Here is a 17,236-nt window from a genome sequence, read left to right as displayed (position 1 = left end):
GCATTGTGGTGCAAGCAAAAGAAGCAAATCCTGTGTAGCTTCCTCTCCGGCCTTTATTCACCTCCCTCCCGCTTAGTAGCTGTAAATGTGTGTGAGCCTGCAGGGCCCCATGGAATTGCCTAGGAGTAGGCTGAATCAATCGCTGCAAGGGGTGAACAGCAGTATGGGACAGGCTCGGGCAAGGCAAGGGCCGCTCGGGTTATCGCTTCTCGGCCTTTTGGCACGATCCCGTGTCAAGAGGAGGTCAGCATGTCATGCCCTTGGCCTTTTGGCATCGCCACTTCGGTGGCTTAAGCCAACTGCTGCTATAAGGGGGTAGGCTGGGTGATCAACTGTCGAGCGATCATGGGAGCTAGGCTTCGATACGCTGGGATCGGGGAAACCCGGATCAAGAATGGATTTGGCATTGACGTACCCTTGAACAAGAAGGACCTTTTTTCATTGAAACACCTGGTGAATGAAGTCATTTTCAAGACCCTCAACGTGAGTAGGAACGACATCCTTTGTCTTCAAGATCCCAGAGGTAATCGCTTCACTTTGGTTCTTAAAAGTTTGAATGCTTGTTACAACTTGTATGCCGCAATTAATGCTAACTTGCAAAACCCTGGGTTGGATGGACTTATCTTCACCGTTTTATATAACAACGATGTTCCACTGGTTGTTTTGATGTACAATCCTTATGTGATGGTGGATGATATTACTTCCTTCTTAAAGAAGTACTGCTCTTACGTCAGCTATTCTCACCAGGTGTTAAATGCTGAATCCCTCTGGACAGGGAAGCATAAATTCTTTGTGAGATTTGAGGAGGATCCTTCAGGGCCTCTGGGTGTGAAATACCCTCCTAGGAATTTTGCCATCGGCCGGGACAAAGGCTACTTATTTTTTCCCCAGCCTCCTGTGTTTTGCAGGAAATGTAAAAGATATGGCCATGTTCATGAAGATTGTACGCAAGAAGGTGTTACATGTAACAAATGTAATCAGGACGGTCACCTGGCCAAGGATTGCAAAAACCCAATTGTGTGTAACATGTGCAGCATTGTGGGTCATGCCTTTAAAGACTGTCCAGAGCGTGCTAAAAACAGAAGGGTTAGGACTCTGGCGGAAGTAGTTGCAGGTGAACCTGGCAGTATGAGGTCTAATGTGATTCAGGGCCCAGCTGCCCCGGGAACTGAGGAGTCAGTGCCTGCCCAGGTGTCTGATGGGACTCTCCCTGAGTTAAATCGGTCTGGAAATACGCTGGCTGATGAAATGGAGGTAGCACCTGTTGAGAAAGACCTGCCTCACCCCTCTGATGACCTGACTGGGTTAAGAGGTGATGGGGAGGTGGATGGTTCTTTATCCAAATCACCTGTCTTTTCCTGGGAAGGAATTCTGGTGGACCAACAAGGTGAAGGTGGTCAAGGGGACTTTTCAACTGCACTTGTGAGGCCTTCTGAGGAGGAGGAAGGAGGTTCATCTTCTAAGAGACTTCGCACCATGTTGTCTCCTCTGAGTGAAGATGGAGTGAGCCCGGATAGGGGAGTCTACCCCATTTCTCATTTTCCTGAGGACTTTCCTTTTTTAGGAGAAGACGTGGACAAAGCTATCTTTGTGTCCGGTTGTCAGCCACCAGGAGGTGTAGGCTGATTAAACAGTGGGGTATTGGTGGATATCTACGGAAAAAGATCAAAATATGGACCCCAAAATTACACTTAATGTCTTATCCTTGAATGTCAGGCAAATTACATCAAAGCCTAGACGTGCTGTTGTGCTGGACTATGTTAGGAATCTTGGGGCAGAGATCATATGCCTGCAAGAGTGTGGTATATCTGAGTCACTGGGGGAGGGGGATTGGCCATATGGGCAGTATGTCTGGTCAGGATCTACTTCCAATAAGAATGATGGGGTGGGGATCCTATTAGGAAATATGGGTATGGATCTGGAGAGTTATACAGTGGTGGAAACAGGTAGATGTGTAATTGCAGTGGTATGTTGCAGGGGAGTTAGGGTTAGGGTGGTGAATACTTATTGTCCTATAGATAGAGCAAAAAGGCTGGCGTTGTTGGAAAAGCTAAGTTTGTTCTTACCTGGAAGGATTCCTACCTTTTTTTTGGGAGACTTTAATTGTTCTTTTGATGGGGATGGTCTGGATGTAACTGGGAAAAAGCTTAACCAACTTATATCTGATTTTTCTTTTATAGATGCAGCCGAATTGTCATTGGGTAAACCACCACCGCCAACATATAAATCAGATAGAGGGGGTATTGAGTCAAGAATTGATCGTATTTGCATATCTAAGGGTTTAGTGTGTAATAAGATGGTTCAGAATGAGGTACCTTTTTCAGACCATGTATGTTTACGGGTATGGGTGGAGGTAAGTAGTAAACTTTGTTTTGGGAAAGGGGTGTGGAAGTTAAATACTAGATTATTGGAGGATGTTGAAGTGATGGATGAGTTCAAACGAAAGTATGATGTGTGGAAGGGAGAAAAAGATAGTTTTGTGGATGTGCTTAAATGGTGGGATTGGATGAAAGGGCAGATTAAAATTTTTTTTGTGAGATGGGGATACAAGCAGGCTGCTAGGAAACGTAACCAGTATAAGGAATTGAATATTAGGATAGAATGGTTGCGGAAGATGGGTGAGAAGGGAATTGATTTGAGTGATTTGCTAGAGGAGGCAAGGAACGAGTTAAAGCAAGTTTTGGAAAGAAAGGGAAAGGAGATTATTTTTAGGTCTAAAGTGGAGTTCTTAGATAAAAATGAAAAATGCACAAGGTTTTTTTTCAAGAAAATGTGTGGTAAGAAAGATGATATGGATGAAATTGTTAATGCGAAGGGGGAGCGTATAGTGGGTATGGATGTGTTAAAAGTGGTGGAATCGTTTTATTCAGAACTATATGGCAAAAAGTGGATTGATATCGGGTTGATGGATGAAGTTTTGAATGGTTTGGAAAATGTTCTTAGAGAGGAGGATTGTGTGGGGTTGAATGAGGATGTAACGTCTGAAGAAGTAAAGAAAGTGATAATGAGTGCGGGGAAAAATAAAACACCTGGTAAAGATGGTATTCCTGTGGAATTTTATGTGAAGGCCTGGGAGATAATAGGGTTGGATTTGGTGGAAGTATGTAAGTTTATATGGGATAAGGGGGTTTTGTGTGAGTCTATGAAAGAGGGTGTGATTGTTTTGATTTATAAGAAAGGGGATAAGAAGTGTTTGGGTAATTGGAGACCGATTTCACTGCTGAATGTGGATTATAAATGTTTTAGTAAAATTTTGGCTAATCGTATGCGTGAGGTGGTAGGAAAGGTTGTGGGTGAAGACCAAGTCTGTGCTGTGCCAGGTAGGAGTATGTCTGATAATTTGGTTTTGCTGAGAGATTTGATTGGGGACTGTATGAGTAGGAAACAGAAGTGTATGATGCTTGCGTTAGATTTCGAAAAGGCGTTTGATAGAGTGTCGCATGTGTTTATGTTTGCTGTACTTGTTAGGATGGGCTTCCCAGTGAGGTTTTTGGAAGGTGTGAAGTGTTTGTATAGGGATGTGTCAAGTGAAGTGTTGGTGAATGGTAATTTAAGTTCAAAAGTATGTGTGAGATCTGGGGTAAGACAGGGGTGTCCTATGTCCCCAGTTTTGTTTATTTGTGTGATCGAAAGTTTGATGTGTTTGGTAAGAAAAGATAAAGTGGTGAAAGGTTTTTTGATCCCAGGGAGTGGAGGTAAATACGTTAAAATTCTGGGTTATATGGATGATGTTGTGGTTATGAGTGATTGTATGGCTGGGTTGAATAGAGCAAAATTATGGTTGGATTTTTTTTGTGGGGCATCAGCTTTTAAGGTGAATTGGGATAAGTGTGTCTTTAAGTGCTTTGGGGATAGGAGGGTAAGTATGGAGGGAGTGAGGAATGAAGTGGGTGCAGTAAAAGTGTTGGGGATACAGTTTAATGAGGACTTGAGAGGGAATGAGAGTTGGGATGAATGTGGCAAGAGGATTGAGAAGAAATTGAATTTTTGGAGACTTAGAGACCTGACTTTATCAGGGAAGGTGTTGATAATTAAGACAGTGATTTTGCCTATTTTGGTTTTTGTGGCTAGTATTTTTCCCTCCGCTAGTAGGAAAATCAAAAAGTCTGAGAAAATGGTGTTTACCTTTCTGTGGGGAAGTCAAATGGAAAAGTTGAAGCGTGAGTATGTTTATAAGTCTTGTGAGAATGGAGGTTTGGATTTTCCGAATGTGGAGGTCTTTCTTGGGTTAAATTATATTAAAACAGTGGTGGGGCTCTTGGGGAAAGGAAATAAGAGTGCGTATATGGTAAGGTATATGGCCGGTTGGATGCTTTATGGGTTAAATTGGTTTAAGAGAGACGCTACTGTGCCTGTTGCTTATGTATGTCCGGTATGGTATGTTGTGATTGAAAGGTTCATTAGGAAATATGATTTGATTGCAGTGCCTATGGGTGGGTTTCTGGATAAGAAGGCTGTGCTAAAAAGATTGTGTGTGAATGAGGTTGTGTGTAACATTGTGGGTTTGCGAGGAGAGGATGTTGTGGATACTTGGAAGAAGTTAGGCGTGAGAGGTATGTCCAATAGACAAAAGGACATAGTGTGGATGGCGTTGCATGATATATTGCCTGTTAGAGATGTGCAGAGGAGGAGAATGCTAGTTAGATTTGAGGTGTGTCCAAGGGTTGGGTGTAATTCACGGGAGACTGTTAGGCATCTTTTTTGGGACTGCAATTATTCGTATGAGGTATGGAGGAGGATGGGTGGCGTCTGTAAGGAGTTAGCTGGGGTGAAGTTTGTGGATTGGAAGGTTGCGATGTTTGCTATAGGGGCTTGTAACAGAGTAAGTGATAGGATCTTATGGTTGATTATGGTGTGTATAATGGAAAGCTTATGGGATGTACGTAATTTAGGTGTTTTCAAACATAAGTGGGTACCCATTGGTGAGTGTGTGAGGATGGTTTTGTCAAGACTATACGTAGTCTATCGTTGGGATAGTCAGTGCGGTGGTGGTATAGACGCAGAGGGGATATGGAAATTTAAGAAGTGGAGAAGGTTGGTGAAATATAGCTAATTGATAAGATTTATTCCTGTTTTATTTTTGTTCTTCACAATCCTTTCTGTGTCTTGATTATTATTGTTTGGAATAAAATAGCCATGATGATGTACGACTAAGGCAACTTATGCCTTAAAATGCAAAATGGTTTGTGTACTGTTGCTTTAAGTTAAACTGAATGGTTTTATTTTAAAAAAAAAAAAAAAAAAAAAAAAAAAAAAAAAAAAATCTGTTCTTATCAGTTTAATATCTGATACGTCCCCTATCTGGGGACCATATATTAAATGGATTTTTAGAACAGGGAGATGGAAATAGAGCTTGCTCTGTCCACTCCACGCATTGACCTGGTATTGCAGTATTTCCAGGACCGGTGCACCCTTCCCTTATGTGTTGACTAAAATCAGATTCCAAAAGTGCTATTTGTGTTTGCTATTGTTTTTGTCTTTCTGATGGGATCTCCCCTTTTAATCCCATTATTTCAACACCTGTTGGACAATGCATTTGTACAGTCATGTGTGATAATGAGCTAATTTATTAAATGCAATTAATTAATACATTGCCACCTCTTGTTGTGTGTGTGTGTGTGTGTGTCTTCTGTGTTTCTGTGTTTCCGGCATTTCACATTGGAACAGCTCATTCACCTTCCTTGTCTTCTCTCCGCCCTCCCTTTTAGGTAGGTTAAAGAGCTGCACCTGAGCCAGCCACTGATTGATTGATTGATGCAGCACCACAGTCAAATAGTGGAGTGGAGTAGGGGGAACAGCAAACAGCCATTAAAGCAGCCCGCCCGCCACAATGGACCTACCTGTGTACACTAGATGGATGTGATGGAATGTACTGTCGTCCCTACATTTCCAAGAAGAAGTAAGAATTGCAGTTGCAACAAACCCTTGCTTGCCTACAAAGAGAGCAGCAATTTGGATTTGTTACTATGTTACCTAGAAGAATAACAAACTGTGCAAGGATGGAGGTTGTAGGAGCAAGGAGAACAAGTTGTCTGTAAAGTTGGTGGATGCCTATTTTCCATTTTGCAGTCCCTTGTCTCCCTCTTGTGGCCTCCTGGAGGCAAATAAATGTGCAAAAAAAAGACAGCCTGGCGGCCGGCTGTTGCAGTGTTGCCCTCTCAGGCAACACTGAGTGACTGACTGAGCCTCACCGTCTTATATAAAGTTCAGACGGAACTTTGCACGTGTCATAGTGGAGCCCTCAGGATTCCAGAGCCAGCTTTCTGACATCATAATGGGGCCTGCCTCAGAGATAAAAGCCTGGGCCCAGGCAGTGTTGTTCAGTGCTGCTCAGCAGGCAGCACAGGACTGGATTAAAGCTGATACAAGGTGTGAAGGAACAAGGGGTGGCTGTGGGCATGCACTTGCTGCCGCTGCCAGTGTTTATCTGCATGGCAGGAGGGCATTTGGGCGTTGCCAGGAAGGCGTTTTTATGTAGATTCCTCCTCTTTCAGCACTGCATTGTGGTGCAAGCAAAAGAAGCAAATCCTGTGTAGCTTCCTCTCCGGCCTTTATTCACCTCCCTCCCGCTTAGTAGCTGTAAATGTGTGTGAGCCTGCAGGGCCCCATGGAATTGCCTAGGAGTAGGCTGAATCAATCGCTGCAAGGGGTGAACAGCAGTATGGGACAGGCTCGGGCAAGGCAAGGGCCGCTCGGGTTATCGCTTCTCGGCCTTTTGGCTAAGATCAAGTGTAGTGCTTTAGGGTATTGCCTTGTTTCTTGGTCAGGAGGTGCCCTGGTACCCTTTTCCTTGGCCTGGGGGGATCGTCTCTTTCACAAGAGACTTCACCCCTCTGCTGCTATTGGGGAGGAGGATTAGTCCAGGGCAACGAGGAGCGATCACCCACCTGACACCTCGGTGTTGAAGGTCTATCCTGAAAACCATCAGAATGGAGGCCATACCGGAATATATGAGGACCAGGAATGCTGTTCGTTTTACGGTGACGGAACTGGAAAGGACCAAGAAAGACCTGCGTTTCCTGAGCGAAGATTTGTTGCTGGGACTGTTTCGGCTGAGCAAGGAGGACATACTGGCGGTAATGGACTACCCACAGAGAGGTGTCTATGACGTCACGTTCATTAATGAAGAAACGTATTTGAAGTTTTCGGTAAACTTGTTGAAGTCACGTGAAGATCCAAAGTTGGAAGGTGTGGTGTTGGTACCACACTTTTCTGTGTGGCAGCGTCTTGTGACCGTCAAGATGTACTCGCCATATGTTGAAGAGGAGGATATTAGTATATTCCTAGGGAAGTATTGCGAGAAAGTTGTGGAGAAAGGCAAAGTTCTGAATGAATTTGGCTTCTGGACCGGAAAATGGAGATTTTTTTGTTCAATGAAACTGGACAGAACTTCAGGAAAAATGGTAACCCCACCAGCTCGCTTTAAAATTGGAAACACGACTGGAGATTTGTTCTTTTCTGGAATGGACATTTTTTGCAGGAACTGTAAGAAATATGGGCACAATACAGCAGAATGTCAAAAGATTGTGTGTACAAAATGTTTGCATGAAGGCCACGACTATCAAGACTGCAAAGAGGAAAAGATTTGTAACATGTGTGGAGAGGGTGGGCATGTCTTCAGGATATGTCCAAAGAGACATAGAAGAGGAGTGCAACAAGAGAGTGGAGCAAGCAGGGAGAAAAGTAAACCGAATATTGAAGAGGTTTCTTCAGTAACGGAAAAAGTGGAGAATAGTGGAGGAGGAGGTATTAAAGATACTGATGTGGGCAAAGGTAAAATTGCTGAAAAAAGGAAAATTGGGAAAGCTAAAATATCTAAAGAAGAAAGTGAAGAAAGAGAGGATATAATAAGAGAGTCGATTAATTTACGGAAGAAGGCGGATGTAGAGGTTTTGCGTGGAATAATAGAGACGCATTTGACAAAACAATTTTTCCGTTTTATGGAAACATATAAAATACCACCTTGGTTGGTGGAAGAGGTCAAGAATGAATGGGATGGTAAACCCCTGAAGCAGGAACTATTGGAGATGCTTGCTGTTTGCGCGGTTAGAAAAGGCTTGGTGACATGATTTAAATGTTTCTGATGTCAGGACTTTGATGTTTTTTGTTCTTATCTGTTGTTCATGTTTTGCAAAATTCTTCTGATATAATGTATTGTATTTTCTGAATAATTCAATAAAAAAGTAAAAAAATCTGTTCTTATCAGTTTAATATCTGATACGTCCCCTATCTGGGGACCATATATTAAATGGATTTTTAGAACAGGGAGATGGAAATAGAGCTTGCTCTGTCCACTCCACGCATTGACCTGGTATTGCAGTATTTCCAGGACCGGTGCACCCTTCCCTTATGTGTTGACTAAAATCAGATTCCAAAAGTGCTATTTGTGTTTGCTATTGTTTTTGTCTTTCTGATGGGATCTCCCCTTTTAATCCCATTATTTCAACACCTGTTGGACAATGCATTTGTACAGTCATGTGTGATAATGAGCTAATTTATTAAATGCAATTAATTAATACATTGCCACCTCTTGTTGTGTGTGTGTGTGTGTGTGTCTTCTGTGTTTCTGTGTTTCCGGCATTTCACATTGGAACAGCTCATTCACCTTCCTTGTCTTCTCTCCGCCCTCCCTTTTAGGTAGGTTAAAGAGCTGCACCTGAGCCAGCCACTGATTGATTGATTGATGCAGCACCACAGTCAAATAGTGGAGTGGAGTAGGGGGAACAGCAAACAGCCATTAAAGCAGCCCGCCCGCCACAATGGACCTACCTGTGTACACTAGATGGATGTGATGGAATGTACTGTCGTCCCTACATTTCCAAGAAGAAGTAAGAATTGCAGTTGCAACAAACCCTTGCTTGCCTACAAAGAGAGCAGCAATTTGGATTTGTTACTATGTTACCTAGAAGAATAACAAACTGTGCAAGGATGGAGGTTGTAGGAGCAAGGAGAACAAGTTGTCTGTAAAGTTGGTGGATGCCTATTTTCCATTTTGCAGTCCCTTGTCTCCCTCTTGTGGCCTCCTGGAGGCAAATAAATGTGCAAAAAAAAGACAGCCTGGCGGCCGGCTGTTGCAGTGTTGCCCTCTCAGGCAACACTGAGTGACTGACTGAGCCTCACCGTCTTATATAAAGTTCAGACGGAACTTTGCACGTGTCATAGTGGAGCCCTCAGGATTCCAGAGCCAGCTTTCTGACATCATAATGGGGCCTGCCTCAGAGATAAAAGCCTGGGCCCAGGCAGTGTTGTTCAGTGCTGCTCAGCAGGCAGCACAGGACTGGATTAAAGCTGATACAAGGTGTGAAGGAACAAGGGGTGGCTGTGGGCATGCACTTGCTGCCGCTGCCAGTGTTTATCTGCATGGCAGGAGGGCATTTGGGCGTTGCCAGGAAGGCGTTTTTATGTAGATTCCTCCTCTTTCAGCACTGCATTGTGGTGCAAGCAAAAGAAGCAAATCCTGTGTAGCTTCCTCTCCGGCCTTTATTCACCTCCCTCCCGCTTAGTAGCTGTAAATGTGTGTGAGCCTGCAGGGCCCCATGGAATTGCCTAGGAGTAGGCTGAATCAATCGCTGCAAGGGGTGAACAGCAGTATGGGACAGGCTCGGGCAAGGCAAGGGCCGCTCGGGTTATCGCTTCTCGGCCTTTTGGCTAAGATCAAGTGTAGTACCTGCTCAAGCTGAGGTTAGTAATCATCCCTGCCGGTGGTACGTGGGCCATCGTAGGGGGATGACAGAACGCCGAGGTGAGGGCAGGGAACCACAACGGTCATCGCTCTGGTGTACGCATTTGGTTTAAAGGTACCATTTGTAGGTGACCAGGCGACCGCCGGATCGAGGTCATTAGGCCGGGTAGTTTGGAAGCCCGAGTTGCTATGTGCCCCAGGGCTGGTGACCCTGGGGTGCCCTAACTCACTGGGGGTGGGATCCCACTGAGTGAAGGCACACTTGCACGCACTCTCTTTCACGCTATATGAGCACACACCTTTATTCTCCCGGCCTTCTGGCTGGGAGATGAGGAATTTTTTTATACCTGGCGGATGTCCAGGCTGTATCACAGCGCACATCCACTTATTTAATTTTGTTTTTCACTGTGTGTTTGTCACGTTTGTCACAAGGATTTTGGGATGCGGTGCCCTTTTGGGACCCTCCTGAGGTCTAGGGGGAAAATGTGTGGCCTTCTGGTTCCTTTTTCCCCTGCAACCCGGCCTCCCTTCTTCGGAGGGGAGGTGCAACTAGGATGCAGGCTCCTAGGTGGACACTGGGGTGGCAGCCCAGGTAGAAGCCTAGGAGTGTGTTTGGGTCTCCCTAAGCTTCGGCGAGGGGGGACCATCGATCCTTGATCCTCTAGGCCTATGGTTTGGAGGGTCAGGGAATGGTTATGCGGGGCCTCTCTCTTTTAAGAGAAGGGCTGCGATAGACCGCATCCTTGTGCACTTTTTGTGTGGCACCTCTGCACTTTTTATGCACTTGGGTGATAGAAAGCACGACTCGGGCTTTCAAAAAAAAAAAAAAAAAAAAAAAAAATCTGTTCTTATCAGTCCTTGTAAGGATAGATAGCTCGGAGAACCACTGGGGGCTATAAACACTAGCTTAGCGATCCAAGAGCGTTCCAGACGAAGCCGGCGACGAACTGCGGAGAAGAACCACCGAAGACGAAGATCCAGAAGGGAGAAGCCGCCATCGGGGAAGAAGCTCCGGGAGATCGCTGCCGGGAAGAAGGAGAACTGCGACAGAGACCTTCGGAGAAGAGCCGCTGCTGAAGGGGATCTTTGAAGAAGCTCGGCCGCAGAAGAAGCTCGACGAGGAACCGCTGCGGAAGAAATTTCGTGGAAGAACCTCGGCCAGCAAGGAGAAGATTTGCATAGCTCCGCCCCCTTCGGGAAAGAGCTATCGAAGATCCTCCCCAAGCGACAGGAACAGCTGGAAGAAGCCATGGCCTCAACCAGCAACCCTGCCACCCAGAAGAAGAAGGCTGATGGACCAGGTGAGCCGACCCAGGCCAGGACATCTCCTCCTGAAGCCCCCTCAAGCCAACAGGCCACCAGGAAGCCGAACCAGGCTGCTCCAACCCTGGAGCCCTGGATGAAGCAGACTGTGGCCCTGAAGCTGAAGGAGGTGGACGGGAGAGTGCCGGACATGACGGAAGAAGTGTTCTGCCAGAAGATGCTCCTGGACCAGGGCTTCGCTAAGCCGGAGACCATCAGCATCCAGGCCTTCATGACCGGGATGTTCTTCGTGACCTTCGCTTCGATCAACATCTGCAGAAGGTACTGGGAGATGGTGAAAGCGGCGAGGCCTGAATCCCCTTTCTCTCGCTTTGTGGGCAACTGCCCTGTCCAAAGAGAGGAAAGGCGGGTGACGGTCTCAATGCGGAACCCACACACCCCCGGCAAAGACATCACCACGCTCCTGAAGCGGTTCTGCACAGTGGTGAGGGAACCCACCCACATCCTGAACGGACTCGGCTTCTGGACTGGCAAGTGGTCGGTAATCGTCCGACTGAACAAGGATTCGAGCGCGGAAGACGGCCTCCAGCACCTGCCCCAGTCATTCTCGCTGGGCAACTCCTACGGCCTCATCTACTACCCGGACATGCCGCAGATCTGCAGGAGATGCAGCAAGAAGGGTCATTCGGTGAAGGACTGCAAGGAGGACGCCTGCAAGAACTGCCGGGTAACAGGACACGAGACCAAAGACTGCCCGAAACGGACAATGTGCAACCTCTGCGGACAAGCAGCCCACTCCTACAAGGACTGCCCGAAGAGGGATCGATCCTGGGCAACTGTAGCGGCGAAAGCTCCGGCCAGAGGGAACCCCGCCCCAGCCAGAGCTCCAGCGGCGCAGAAGACCGGGAATAAGAAGGATGGTAAGAAGACGACAGTCCCTCCCCCCCGTCTCCCGGCCCTCCCTCGCCCTACCCTTCCCACCCTCCCTCGCCCGGCCCTCCCCACCCCCCCGTCCCCAACCCCTGTCACCCCCACTGAGGCTCTCACCTTCTCCTACCCACCCATCTCAGTGGTCCTGTCACCTGCACCTCTCCCAACCCAGCCTCCCTTCTCCCCAGCTCCAGCAGCACTAACATCTTCCCCTCCAGCTGCTGGAGTCCTCTCCCTGGAGGATTTTCCCCCTCTTGTCTCCTCAGGTGCCATCCAGAGGAAGAGAAAGGTGAGGGACAGCCCAGCTGCTGAGTCCTCAAAGCGACAAGTCGTAGAAATCTGCGAAGATTCCCTTGCGCAGCAGGAGGAAATGGAGCAGATGGTGGAGGAACTCGTGTCTGAACCTGAGGTCATCGACTTCACAACAGACATCCAGGTGGCTACAATCCTGGAACAATTTTTGTCAGAGGGCCTGCTGGATCTTTCGGACCCGCCAGGAGAGGAGGATCCGCCCGACCGGACTGGTAACTAAGGTGTATCGTTTGCACTGACCTTCTTTATTCTCCCCCATGGCTGCTAAACTTAACATCTTTAGCCTCAATGTGAGGAGTGTTAGAGATAGGACTAGATGTCAGATGGTGCTAACTTTTCTTTCCAAGCAGTCGAGTGATGTATTTATGCTGCAGGAATGTACTCTCCCCTCTTCCAGGTCATACCATCATCTGGCCAGGCAGTGGACCCATGGCCCGTCCTACTGGTCTGGTGGGGGCGACTGTAAGTCTGCAGGGGTTGCCATCCTGATTAGGGGAGGCGTATTTACTGTTGACTCTGTCCAGGAGCTCGCCTGCGGCCGCTTGTTGGTCGTAGACGGTTCCTGGGCAGGAGAGCCGATTAGGCTCATCAACGTGTACGCTCCCCCTATGAAGGCTGAGCGCCTGGAACTATTCCAGACCCTGCGGACCCAGCTCGCCACCACTAGGGCAGTGGTGATGGCCGGGGACTTCAACTGCCCCATCGAAGAGGATGGACGAAGTTCCGGCACTTCAATCAAACTGGATGTCAGTTCCAAACTGCTTATCGAGATGGTAACCGAAGCATCCTTGCAGGACGTTGTGGGCTCCATGGGGATCGGCTCTGTGAACTATTCATGGAGCCGACCCGATGGCTCACTTCGTTCTCGGATTGACTTTGTGTTCACCTCCCGGGCAGTCAAGCAGCATGGGCACTCCATGGTCCCCTGCTTCTTCTCCGACCACAGGGCCATTCTCTTCCAGGGTGCCATCGGCCACGGTTTTCCTCCCGGCCCTGGCTCCTGGAAGCTGAATTGTGCCCTGCTGGAAAGAGAGGAGGTACTGGCGGAACTTAGAGACGCCTATATTGTTTGGAGGAATGATAAAGTTTTCTTTGACAAAACCTGTGACTGGTGGGAATATGTTAAAGTTGAATTTCGTTGTTTCTTTCAGGCAAAAAGTCGTCAACAGGCGTGTGAGAGGAAGAGAGACTTCAGAGAGATGCAGCGTCAGCTGCGATCCCTGCAAGACCTCCTTCAATGCGGCTGGGACGTCAGGAAGGAGCTGGAGGAAGCCAAAAAGGGCCTGAAAAGGCACTTTGAGGAGGAATCCAAGCGAATTGTCTTTCGTTCCAAGGTGGAGAACCTGGAGAAGGGTGAGAAATGTAACTCGTTCTTTTTCAGGAAACTCCATGCCGGCCACACGCCCCTGAAGGAACTTCGAGATGAGACCGGAAACATGCATTCTGGGAAGAAGGAGGTGATGGGAGTCGTCACAGACTACTACCGAAGCCTCTACTCCCGGAAAACCACTGACCCCGAAGCCGCCGATAAATTCCTGTCAGGTATCACTAATCATCTTGATCCTGCAGGTACGGAGGCTATGGATGTACCCCTGACGGTGGAGGAACTGCTCTCTGCCGCTAAATCCTTCAGACCCGGCAGGACCCCGGGCAGTGATGGTCTCCCAGCAGAGCTCTATGTAGCGCTGGGGGACTTGATCTGTCCGGACCTGCTGGAGCTCTATGAGGAGATGGTGGTGGAGGGTAGAATGCCACCGTCCTTGAGAGAAGGCATGATCACGATCTTGTATAAGCGGAAGGGGGAGAGATGTGACCTGAAAAACTGGCGTCCCATCTCTCTCCTGAACGTGGACTACAAGATCCTCGCCAAAGTATTGGCCAACAGACTGAAGGTTGTCATCGGACAGATCATCGGATCGGACCAAACCTGCGGCATTCCTGGCCGTAGGGTGGCCGACAGTCTTGCCCTGGTGAGGGACACGGTGCATTACATGCAAAGCCGCCGTACACACGCGGCCCTGGTCAGTCTGGATCAGGAGAAGGCTTTTGACCGGGTCTCTCACGAATTCATGGGTAAGGCTCTGCGTAGGCTGCGGCTTGGCAGGTTGTTCTGTTTGTATGTTAACCTGATGTATTGCGACATTTACAGCTCGGTGCTGGTGAACGGCTGGAAGACTGACCCCTTTCCTGTATCGTCGGGGGTTAGACAAGGCTGTCCTCTTTCACCTCTCCTTTTTGTTTGTGTTATAGAGCTCTTCGCAGAGGCTATCCGGCAGAATGGAGAGATCAGAGGGATCACCGCACCAGGTCCAGGACACTTCGAGGTCAAATGCTCGCTGTACATGGACGACGTGACCGTCTTCTGCGCTGACCAGAGTTCGGTGACTGCACTCGTCCAGACCTGCGAGGAGTTCGGACGCGCTTCAGGGGCAAAAGTCAACTGCGGGAAGTCGGAAGCCATGCTCTTCGGAAAGTGGTACCTGCCTTCTCCTGCCTCCTTCCCGTTTACTATCAAGCCGGACTTCATCAAAATTCTGGGAGTCTGGTTCGGTAAGGAAGGTGCAGCCCTAAAGTCGTGGGAAGAACGCTTGGCCAAAGTCAACCAAAGGATCGGACTGTGGAGCCTCAGACAACTCACTATTGAGGGCAAAGCAATGGTCCTGCGTAACGAAGTCTTGCCTGTGCTACAATACACTGCACAGGCATGGCCCCCTCTTGCCACCGTCTCGAGGGCCATTACCAGGACTGTGTTTCGCTTCATCTGGGGCTCGAAAATGGACAGAGTAAAGCGGACTGTTATGTACAAGGAGCCCCGCAAAGGTGGGAAGGGTATACCCGACATTCCCACTCTGCTGCGGATCGCTTTTGTATGTGACTGTGTTCGTAGGACTCTGAGGACAGCAAACGGCTCTGCGGGCAAGGCCATGTCCCGCTACTTCCTCCTTCCCCTCTGGCGAGGTTTTGGCTGGGACAAGTGGGACAGCTCCTTCCCTTACAACTGGCACGCTCCCTGGTTCTACGGAGATGTCGTCCGGTTCGTGAGGGAGCATCAACTGGAGGGTCTTAAGCCCGACTTGTGGAAACCTAAGACGATCCACAAGCACATCAGAGCAAAGGACCCACTGGAGTCTGTTCCAGGGCTTCAGGCCGACACGTTGGAGACTGTTTGGACTAACGTGTCATCTGGCAGGTTGACCAACGGGCACAAGGACATTTCATGGATGGCCATCCAGGGAGGACTGCCTCTTAGGTCATTCATGCATGCCCGCAACCTGTGCAAGACCCGGTACTGCCCCAGGTGCCCCTTCACGGAGGAAACATCTTTGCACATTTTCTGGCAGTGCCCCTTTGCACAGGGTCTGTTGAAAGCCTTGGAACATGAACTCAAGGACTCAGTACCCAGGAACAGACTGTCGTACCGCTCGGTACTTTATGGACTATTTCCTGGGAATACCACGGATGGAGCAATCCAGGAAGCCTGGCGCCTTATGAACTGCTTTAAGGACGCTATATGGTTTGCCAGGAACCGTCTGATTTTGCGGAGAGAGAGTGTGTCCGTCCAGGACTGCCGCAGGCTGATCCACAGCCTGCTCAGAGACTATTCCACCTGGGACAGCCCGGACGTCGATGAGGAAGAGGACTGATACTCCCCTTCCCCCCACTCTCCCTTCTTGTGTGTTGTCTTTCAATAAAGCTTCGGGCCTGTGATTTCCCCCTTCCCTATCCCCTCCTACCCACTCCCCTATCCCATCACTTGTCTGTAATGCTTTGTTGTTTGGCGTTAGTGAATGCAAGAATGTTAGTGTAGCATGTGGTGTAATGTATAGCATAGGCTAGCCTGTACTGTGTATTATACTGTCATGTTATGTTTGACGACTGTTATTATTTATTATTTACTGCTTCATGGCTTGCGCTGCGTCGCAGTAATGTTTGTATGATGACGATTGATTGTCAATAAAGCAATTTTCAATCAAAAAATCTGTTCTTATCAGTTTAATATCTGATACGTCCCCTATCTGGGGACCATATATTAAATGGATTTTTAGAACAGGGAGATGGAAATAGAGCTTGCTCTGTCCACTCCACGCATTGACCTGGTATTGCAGTATTTCCAGGACCGGTGCACCCTTCCCTTATGTGTTGACTAAAATCAGATTCCAAAAGTGCTATTTGTGTTTGCTATTGTTTTTGTCTTTCTGATGGGATCTCCCCTTTTAATCCCATTATTTCAACACCTGTTGGACAATGCATTTGTACAGTCATGTGTGATAATGAGCTAATTTATTAAATGCAATTAATTAATACATTGCCACCTCTTGTTGTGTGTGTGTGTGTGTGTGTCTTCTGTGTTTCTGTGTTTCCGGCATTTCACATTGGAACAGCTCATTCACCTTCCTTGTCTTCTCTCCGCCCTCCCTTTTAGGTAGGTTAAAGAGCTGCACCTGAGCCAGCCACTGATTGATTGATTGATGCAGCACCACAGTCAAATAGTGGAGTGGAGTAGGGGGAACAGCAAACAGCCATTAAAGCAGCCCGCCCGCCACAATGGACCTACCTGTGTACACTAGATGGATGTGATGGAATGTACTGTCGTCCCTACATTTCCAAGAAGAAGTAAGAATTGCAGTTGCAACAAACCCTTGCTTGCCTACAAAGAGAGCAGCAATTTGGATTTGTTACTATGTTACCTAGAAGAATAACAAACTGTGCAAGGATGGAGGTTGTAGGAGCAAGGAGAACAAGTTGTCTGTAAAGTTGGTGGATGCCTATTTTCCATTTTGCAGTCCCTTGTCTCCCTCTTGTGGCCTCCTGGAGGCAAATAAATGTGCAAAAAAAAGACAGCCTGGCGGCCGGCTGTTGCAGTGTTGCCCTCTCAGGCAACACTGAGTGACTGACTGAGCCTCACCGTCTTATATAAAGTTCAGACGGAACTTTGCACGTGTCATAGTGGAGCCCTCAGGATTCCAGAGCCAGCTTTCTGACATCATAATGGGGCCTGCCTCAGAGATAAAAGCCTGGGCCCAGGCAGTGTTGTTCAGTGCTGCTCAG

General features: G+C 48.0%; 3 non-coding genes and 2 pseudogenes across 3 annotated transcripts; all 5 read left to right on the top strand.

The window, feature by feature from the left end:
* The first annotated feature begins 5,217 nt into the window (after positions 1–5,217).
* On the top strand, positions 5,218–5,416 carry LOC142654155 (U2 spliceosomal RNA). The gene has a single exon (XR_012848901.1). It is a non-coding gene; the product is annotated as a U2 spliceosomal RNA (small nuclear RNA).
* A 1,283-nt stretch (positions 5,417–6,699) lies between these two features.
* Positions 6,700–6,841, top strand: LOC142654573 (U2 spliceosomal RNA; annotated as a pseudogene).
* Positions 6,842–8,153: 1,312 nt separating this feature from the next.
* Positions 8,154–8,345, top strand: LOC142653793 (U2 spliceosomal RNA). The gene has a single exon (XR_012848662.1). It is a non-coding gene; the product is annotated as a U2 spliceosomal RNA (small nuclear RNA).
* Positions 8,346–9,628: 1,283 nt separating this feature from the next.
* Positions 9,629–9,698, top strand: LOC142654713 (U2 spliceosomal RNA; annotated as a pseudogene).
* A 6,432-nt stretch (positions 9,699–16,130) lies between these two features.
* Positions 16,131–16,318, top strand: LOC142653842 (U2 spliceosomal RNA). The gene has a single exon (XR_012848698.1). It is a non-coding gene; the product is annotated as a U2 spliceosomal RNA (small nuclear RNA).
* The last annotated feature ends 918 nt before the right edge of the window (positions 16,319–17,236 follow it).

Source organism: Rhinoderma darwinii, chromosome 5, assembly GCF_050947455.1.
Source record: "Rhinoderma darwinii isolate aRhiDar2 chromosome 5, aRhiDar2.hap1, whole genome shotgun sequence".
Lineage (NCBI taxonomy): Eukaryota > Metazoa > Chordata > Amphibia > Anura > Rhinodermatidae > Rhinoderma > Rhinoderma darwinii.
This window is presented reverse-complemented; position numbering and strand designations above follow the sequence as displayed.